The sequence below is a fragment of the Meleagris gallopavo genome, chromosome Z (assembly GCF_000146605.3).
Source record: "Meleagris gallopavo isolate NT-WF06-2002-E0010 breed Aviagen turkey brand Nicholas breeding stock chromosome Z, Turkey_5.1, whole genome shotgun sequence".
In the NCBI taxonomy this organism is placed as follows: domain Eukaryota; kingdom Metazoa; phylum Chordata; class Aves; order Galliformes; family Phasianidae; genus Meleagris; species Meleagris gallopavo.
In genome coordinates, this window is record NC_015041.2 from 66,273,798 (window position 1) to 66,282,736 (window position 8,939).

Here is an 8,939-nt window from a genome sequence, read left to right on the forward strand (position 1 = left end):
AAAAAAAAAGCAATGTGTATTGCAGGATTCATACCAATGCCAAATGCCACTTTGCCATACTGTCATTATTGAACAGAATGAAAAGCAAAATTATGACATCCTTTACACTAAGGTCCTGAAAAATCTGCAACTACTAACTTGCCATTATTATGTCAGGACTTAATATTCATTAGAAAGATGGTGAAGCGTTCAGAAGCACAGGTAGTGCTCTCCTTGTTCTTCGTGATTGGAGACCCAGGCAGAAAGAGAACAACAGACCAGTTAAAAAAATTGGCTATAAGGATGATGTAGCACTCAGGCAGAGCGAGGAAAAGTAACTGTTCCCCTCTACTCTGCCACTGTAAGGCCCCACCTGGAATAGTGCATCCAGGCTGAGGCTCAGCACAAGAAAGATATGGAGCTGTTGGAGCGTGTACAAAGAAGGACCATGAAGATCATAGAACTGGAGCATCTCTCTTATGACAAATGAGGGAGCTGTGCTTGTTTAGCTTTGAGAAGAGAAGGTTTCAGGGAGACCTAATTGTGGCATTCCAGTACTTGAAGGGAGCTTACAAGCAGGAGGGGGACAGACTTTTTACGTGATCTGATAGTGACAGGAGAAGGGACAATGGCTTTAAACTAAAAGAGAGGAGATTTAGCTTAGATCATAGGAAGAAATGTTTTACTCAGAGAGTGGTCAGGCCCTGGAAAAGGCTGCCCAGAGAAGTTGTGGACGCCCCATCCCTGGAAGCATTCAAAGCCAGGTTGGAGGGATGCACCAGGCAGCACATCTAGTTGGATGATAACACTGCTCATGGCAATGGGGTTGGCAATAGGTGGTTTTAAGGTCCCTTCCAACCTAAGCCATTCTATGATTTTATGATTATACATCTCAACAGTTAAGAGTGCTGGAATTTCAGTAATGAGGAGAGGCAAACTGAAATCTTGCCACAGATATTACAGTGCTCATGACATTTGCAGCTCTGGTTTCCTTTCCAAGTGTAAAGTCTCATTTTGGAAAAATGCATTTCACTTTTAGTACTTAGATCTGATGACTAACGAAAATTACTTTGATTGGCAGGTTGAGAGATAAACATTCTGCATGATAACAATTAACTCTTAACAGAGTATTTGTTGTTCACTGTTGCGTGAGGACACTGGATTGTATTTTGCCTCACTTACCTCTTCCACAAGACTTGATCTGCACAAAGCTAACAAATGAAGGGCCCACTCCATGTGTCAAAGTGCTATTTTTTTCCTACAAAAGCAGAACTGTCACAGTGTACTGTCCTTTCATAACACATAGCACTGTTTCAGAAATACACACTGAGAAGAAGAGTCAGCAATAAGCGATACGTTAAAGTCCTTCCCTCATAGTTTTTTCATCTCAGAAAACTTAGAGGAAAATGCCATTACAAATAGCAGGGTCTGAAGAATGGTAATACTTTAAAATGAGACATGACAAGTAGATACACACATATAAACACACCCTTTTATGGAAGACTAAAGTTTCCGCATGGAAGAAAAACAAATTATGCTGCCTGTAATCTAAATGCCTGAACACAGATGAGAGCATTTACAGACATTTTTCTTTACAATGTTTAATATCTACAATTCCACGATGACAACACAGCCACTGCCATCAACTGACACTGCTGTATCAATAAGAAATTTGTTTTTCCTACTGAGGTAACAGTTTTTGCTGACAAAGATTCCCAGACTAATTCCATTTGCTTTTAGTAAGAGCATAATATTTTCAGCTTTGATTATGCTTTGGTAAATAAGATCAGAAGACACAGCTCACAGTGTTTTGCTGCAGATATGATGAATTTAGTAGTATCCTACTTCACAGCTAAATTAGGGTTAAAGCCATGAAGTTTTGCCTTGCCGATTCTGAGATTTGTTCTCAAAAAGTCTTATGCTTCCATGCAGCAATTATCCCCCTTTCTAATTCTTCCCCATCACTTAACACCCTTCAGCACAGGGGCACTGAGTTGACACTTGCTAAGTCAGTTCACGCTTTGTATTTACTTTCAAAGGGTCACAGCACTAAAAAAGTTTATAAGGAAAAAATAAATTGTTTCCGAGTTGTTTTGTTCTTGGACTAGCTCTGCCTGACCACAAGGCACTGGCTTTTGCTTTCAGCCTTCATACATTAGAATGAAATGGTCTGATTTAGCTGCAGCTCAATCTTTTGAATGAAAAACCCAAATAAGCAATTTTGCATTTTATGAGGATAGAATTGTCAAACTAAGGTGCTCCCCACAGATATAGGACTGCCTTTATTCTCAAAGCCTGCAAATCCTGCGAGTATGAGGCCTGGACAGCCTGCTTATTCCGACAAGGCAATACTCCTGGCAGATCAAAGCAGCCCGAGTCAACAAAAACACTTACTACAACAAGCTTGTTTTGAAAAAGAACATATGCCCTGAGGTTTGGTATTCACTTACGCTCACAAGCATACTAAGATGTTTCGTTACTCCTGAACACATTATTACTTACCACTCATACTTCCTTTCCCCCCACCCACTAAATTATTCCCAGTTCCTCTCCCTGGTTGCATCTCCAAAGAGCAGTTGGATGGGACTTCAGGGGATCATCAAGTACAAGCTTCCCTTGCTAATGGATGCTCCCTACAGCAGGTTGCACAGGAAAGTATCCAGGTGGTACTGAATATCTAGAATTGTCCCCTTCAGTTGAGAACAGAAGGGATGTGCCTAGGCAATAACTGGCTCCAAAACATCTCAGGAGAGAGGAGATGCCCTCATAAGCGCATCCTACTGAAAGCAGTACTAGAGTATGCTCCTCCCAGCATAGTCTTGCTATACTTATCCTTCACCCCCTTCACATTGCCCTTTCACATAATGAAACACTACATAAGAATTTGTCCTTGTCTTTCTGGTATTTGTAGCTCTATATAGTGGCTAATTTCCTGGTAATTATCTTTGAAATGTCAGAAGGAATCTTATCTTGGTTGACCTTCCAGAGAAGGAAAGATCATGGCATGACCTAAAAACATCTTTTGTCAGGTCACAACTAAATTAAAGTGCTCCTTACATTTTTAAGTCTAAGTCAGGATTCATAAATATTTTCTAAAAAGTTCACGAGTCAGCAATCCATGCAAAATAAACAAACAAAAGATCAAGAGCACCACAGAAATAATATTATCCTTACTACTACTGCTAAGAACAGTTGCATTTAAATGAATATTTGCAAGCATTAGAGCAAAGAATGTAAACTTTGAAACAGCACCTCGTTGATTGGAAAATAAACAGTTTTCACGCTGAACATGGTGGACTTGATACTATTACTAAGCTGATATAAAATAATTGCTAAGAGAAAAAAAAAGTCTCTAAAATCCATCAATAAATAAACCATGGTTATAAGCAGTATAGGTAAACTTCTTGTAAAAATGTTTGTTTTTAAAATACACACAAATAACAAGATGTATTTTAAGATTGAATCACATAAAAGGAAAAATGAAAGGAATACATTAATCATAGCAAATAGACAAAGTTTCACTGTGATGAAGAATTCAGAGTTGCATTATCAGTAATGCATATCAAAAGTCAGAGGACATCATCTCTTCTGATTTTCTGGTTTCTGTGACATAAATGCTTTCTGACAGGCACCTTTGTTGAGCTGCTTGTACGGCAGAAAGCTTTCTGGACTTTCAACAGTTTTCTTGTTTGAAGCTAATCTTCTGCAGCACCTGGAAAATCCAGACTTCCTGTGAAAATATGTTGTGTCCTATTAATTCAGTGGGATCTTTTCATAGAAAAAAGAATTCTAAACCGTATATTTTTTTCCCAGTTCCCGTCCAAACTTGTTTGAATGAGAAACGCTGAACAGGAGTAATGTAAAAGAGATGTGCTAACAGGCCACAGTTTGGAAAGCAAGCCTTGAAGAATGGCCAGCTTTTAATAGATAGTCTTACAGACACAAACACTGCTCAGATAAGAACTTCAGAATCAGATAAGGTTTGCTGTCTTCTGACAGCACACACACCTTCCTACAAAGCTTCATGAAGACATGCAAAGAAAATCCAGGCTACTTGTTCTGTGTGAATAATCAAGGGTACTAGTTGCAACTTCAGCTGTTTGCCAAACACAGTGAAAATAAAATAAAATAAAAAAACCACGAGGTCAGATTGCCCCGGCCCCATCCAACCTGTCCCTGAATGTCTTCAGCTATGGGGCATCCACAATTTCTCCAGGCAAGCTGTTCCAGTGCCTCACCACCCTGCGAGTAAAGAATTTCTTCTTAACATCTCACCTAAATCTCCCCTTTCATTTTAAAGACATTCCTCCTTGTCCTATCACTATTGGACCATGTAAAAAGTTACCTCCTGTCCTACTGAAGTACTGGAATGCTGCCGTGAGATTTTCCTGGAATCTGTCTTCTCCAGGCTGAATAAGTCCAACTCTCTCAAACAGTAACCTCTTTATTGTCCACAAGCGGGCTTGGTACAACTTATATGGACGCATTTATCACAAATATAATGACATCTTGTATCTTTCAGCTCATTTAAGTAGTTATGCATTTACTCGACAGCTACAAGCATCAAAGGGATTTGTCAAAGAAACCGAACCTATGCACAAGGCCAAAACATGAACAGATTGTACTACTTAAGCTATTCTTACTTGCATACTTGCAGATGTGAGTAAATTCAGATGAACTGTTTATTCTTTCAAAAGCTAAAAACAAAAGGGAGAGGCTCAAAATATAGCAGAGACAGCCTTCAGGCAAAGATGAATGCAAGGCTGTATGATGAAATATGCAAATGTTTGAAAGGACACTGCAAAGTGTGCTGCAGTCAGAGGCTACTTTCTCAGCACAGATATCCCTTGACTTACCATTCCCCTTTAGAGCAATATTCTCAGCATTCCTTTCACTCAGCCTAAACTTGCTTGAGTTGTAAATCTTCTTTCAGAAGCTAGGTCCTGTCATTCCATTAAAACTCTTTTCTACCCCAAGCCAGCCTGAACAAACCTTTTTTGGTCATGTAATCGGACTCTGAAGTGTTTCATCTCACCGGTTTGCATTCATACCTTATATAGTTGAATTATTTCTCCCAAGGACTGAAGAAAATACTTCTTTTTCTTTGTAAACTATCCTTCTGTCCTCTTCATAGCAAATTAAAGCAGCACTGGATAAATCATCAACAGTGCTCAAGGATTTTAGAGCTGTATGTTTCTACATAGTTTGGTCACTTGAGGGCAAAATGCCCACCAAGACTCCAGTATGTGTACAGCCACAGTACAGTGCTGTGTGGCACAAGCACTGCTGATGGGGGAAAGTACGTCTCCTAAAGAAATATGCCACTGAATACTGTTATAGAATCACAGAATCACTCAGCTTGGAAAAGACCTTAAAGATCAAGTCCAACCACAACCTAACTATACTATCCTAACTCTAAATTCTTCTTCTTGCCTATTTCTTACCTATTTCTAAGACCAAGTACTTCTACTGTGGAAAGACAAGCATTGATTGTCTTTGAGACTCCTGAACTATCAAAACAGACAGAAAATGAATCACAAAGCAACAATGAACTCATTAAGAGCTGCTATGTTAAGAACAGACATAATGTATCCCAGCAGAATACATTCAATATTTGTATATTTTTACATACTTAGCATGTACCCTATACTTAAAGCAGAAAAGAAAATGGACAAAACCAACTTTTTGGCTTGTCTGGGTTGTGTTGAGTCAATAGAAATTGTCTTGGGTCGCATACACGTAGATAGTTCTGAAAGAAATGCCTCCAATTTACTACCTATTTATTACCATGGAAACCATAACCACAGAGACACATGATCAATTTTTCTTTGAGCTGAATAACTGATTGCAACTCAGTACATTCCGTATCAACAGGTAATTTATTTATGTTGGCTGAAAATAGAGTTGCAAATTGTCAAAAAAGATCATCTTTTTTTTGTGTAACTTAAACCAGTTCTCAAGTTCCTTTATCAGAAAATAAAGCAAGGATGCATATTTTTGCCTATTCACAGGACTGTGTTTAGGCAACATATCAGAATGCATGCAACTGACTTGTCGTAACTTTATTAAGCACTGCACCCTTCCTGTGTCCCAGTTTCAGGACAGACAGTGCAAATTGCACACTAATGTGTACTTGTTGGTGTGCCATGGGTGCATGCACAGGGCTGGGCTGAGCTGCTCAGAGGGGAAGGACTTTGCCATGATGGTGTGGGGTAGGGGGGTGGCCAAAGCACAGGTTCAGCTGGGCCAGGTGCAGCCTGCAGGCCATTTGTTGGACCTGCCTGGTGTAAACCCAACTGAGTTCCAACTATTTCAAGTTGTTCAAGAAGCAGACTGATTTTACTCTTAATAAACCATAGTCAAATATAGAATAACAGAGACAATATTATATAGTGGTATGCTAACTGAATATCATACAGACATTGATGGGTGCACAATAATATATATCATATGTTACTCTAGGCATATCTTTGATATAATACATCTGTAGGCATAAGTGGGAACCTGATATCAATTAAAACCAATTACTAGTAGTTAAAGACATTTTTATAGTGTTTTATATGTCAAGGTTCATTTCAGATTTATTTAATGTGTGTATTTCACAGCTATCTCTAGGAACACAACTACATGTGAGTACTTCAGATGTCTGTATCTGTGCGTTTATTAAAAGGATGAATGAAATTTTTGAGTTAATATTGAAAAGAAACCCCTCCAACTTTGTTAAGAGCAGGAAGAGGCAGTTTTTTTCTCAGCTGAACAGACATTTCACATAATAACCAGATCAACTTTCACACTTGGACATCAGAAAGATCACTGTGACACCACAGACGTCATCAGCAAGTATGTAAATTATCTGCTCCAAATACCATCTATTATTAACTGGCAGTATTCTCTGTCTAATCAAAACCAGACTGCTATCAAGTTCCACGGGGAAAAAAAAAAAAAAAGAAACACAGAAGAATTCCCTGCGCTCTGAAACATGAAACACTATAACAAGATATTTTATTAGGTTAACATTAGAACAGGAACATAAGCCATTTAGCTTTCTTGTCTTGTCAAGAGTTTCCATTTCAGGTACGCACTTCAAAAAGAAAAAGCACTCTTGCACATGTACTTACTCAATTCCACAAGATTTCTGACATGCAATTTTCAAAGAAGTCACAGCAGGGTTCCCAACAACTATTCATCTGAATACAGAGATGGTCAAGACCAACAGATGACACAGATCTTCTTGATAGGCATATTTACGAGAAAAAAAAAAGAAAAAAAAAAGAAAAATGCAGAAACCCTTCAGGCAGGCATGTGCAACATATGGACCAGCACTGCAGATATAATGTGTCCAAATTAAACAAAACCAGGTTTGAGTCATTACCAGTTCCAGGAGCTTCTTAAGTATGTCCCAGCACTTGAAGATTAAAAATGGCTCACAGATTCAACATTTTTGGTGGATTTGGCTACTCCTTTATGTGAATCAAACATGCATCTTCAAAATGAAAGTCAACTTAGCTATAGCACACTTCAAATCATAACAGTGTTTGAAGTAAAATTACGGCAAGCTTACAGTACAGCAAAAAATGTTATGCATTTTGATGTGCTGGCTACACACAGACATGCGTGTTTACTGAGAAATATGCAGCCCTGCTTTCCAATTTGATAAAGGAATTTGAGAATAGCTTTGAAGATTGTCAAAAAAATTCATCAGTTTTTTGGTATATTTGTGTCTCCATTTTCAGTCGACATAAATATATTTTCAGCAACGCTTCAAATGGAACGTAGAGTTGCAATCAGACATCCAACTGAAGGAAAAGTTTCATCATGACTCTTCACTGGACTTTCATATGACCTATCTTATGAGAAAAAAGTATTCCTTGTGCCACAATTACATTTTATTCATGTCATCGCTTTTTGGACATATGTACATTTGTGAACAACTGTTTTCAAGGATGAAGCACAGGAAGAGTAAAATTTTATCAAAAAACTCTGATGAACACTTGAGAACTTACTAAGAAGCACAACCTCTTCTACCAAACCGGACAGAGATGCATTAGTTTCGCAAAAATATGGCCACACACTGGTTTTATCTTTTTGTTGCTATTTTTTATGCTTTATTAAAAATATCTATATCAGAAAAACGTTTAGTAACTTGTATACTTTAATTTATATTATATATTTTATATGCAGCCCAAGGCAATTCCTCTTCACTCAGTGCTGCCCAGGCAAGCAGAAAGGTTGGTCACTCACGCCTTAGGGAAAAATGTTCCTTCATATTTGGACTGGAACATGCATTCTTTTCATTCCCCACTTGGCTGGCAGCTTTAAGGTGGAAAGTTTTTTCTGATTACTAGTTCTGCCCTACCCAGCACAAGAGAGAATCCCAAAATCATAGTTTCTATTGAAGAAAAAGTATGCAGCCTTAGATTAGGCCACATAGTTATCCTTAGCTTCCAGAGCTCATAGGAAGAAGGGATCAGAAGGTAGAATTTTTTTACCTATGATTTGTTCAGGATGTAGAAAACAGAACAAAGGCACTTATGTATCTGTGTAACAAGTATCTACCAGTTATATCAGGCAGAAACAGCATAAATTTCTCTCTGGAACAGCACAAGCATCCTTATAAATGAGGCATGATCACGAGAGCAGAAGTACAAACGTTTGCCCTCACTCTCTGAAGCTACATCTTTGCCTTGGAAAAAAAAAACACAAACATGCCTCCACACGATATGAGACTTGCCTGCCAGCATTAACTGTGTTTTTGAAAAAAGAAAATGTCTGTAGTTATACTGGACTGCATCACGATTTAAATAAACAAATAATCAAGCAAACAAAACCCCAGGCACAAGCAACTATATTAGTGACTGCTATTAAGAAGGCAAAAGTGTGATGGATTACAGAAGTTTGGAAGCAAAACTACATACAACTTATTTCCTTTCCCTATCCTCACAGTTAGGAACTAGGGCTGC

At 38.3% G+C, this 8,939-nt stretch overlaps 1 protein-coding gene across 1 annotated transcript in view; it reads right to left on the reverse strand.

Annotated features, from left to right (window-relative positions):
* Positions 1-8,939, reverse strand: part of GRAMD2B (GRAM domain containing 2B) — a 46,675-nt gene that overhangs the window by 28,694 nt on the left and 9,042 nt on the right.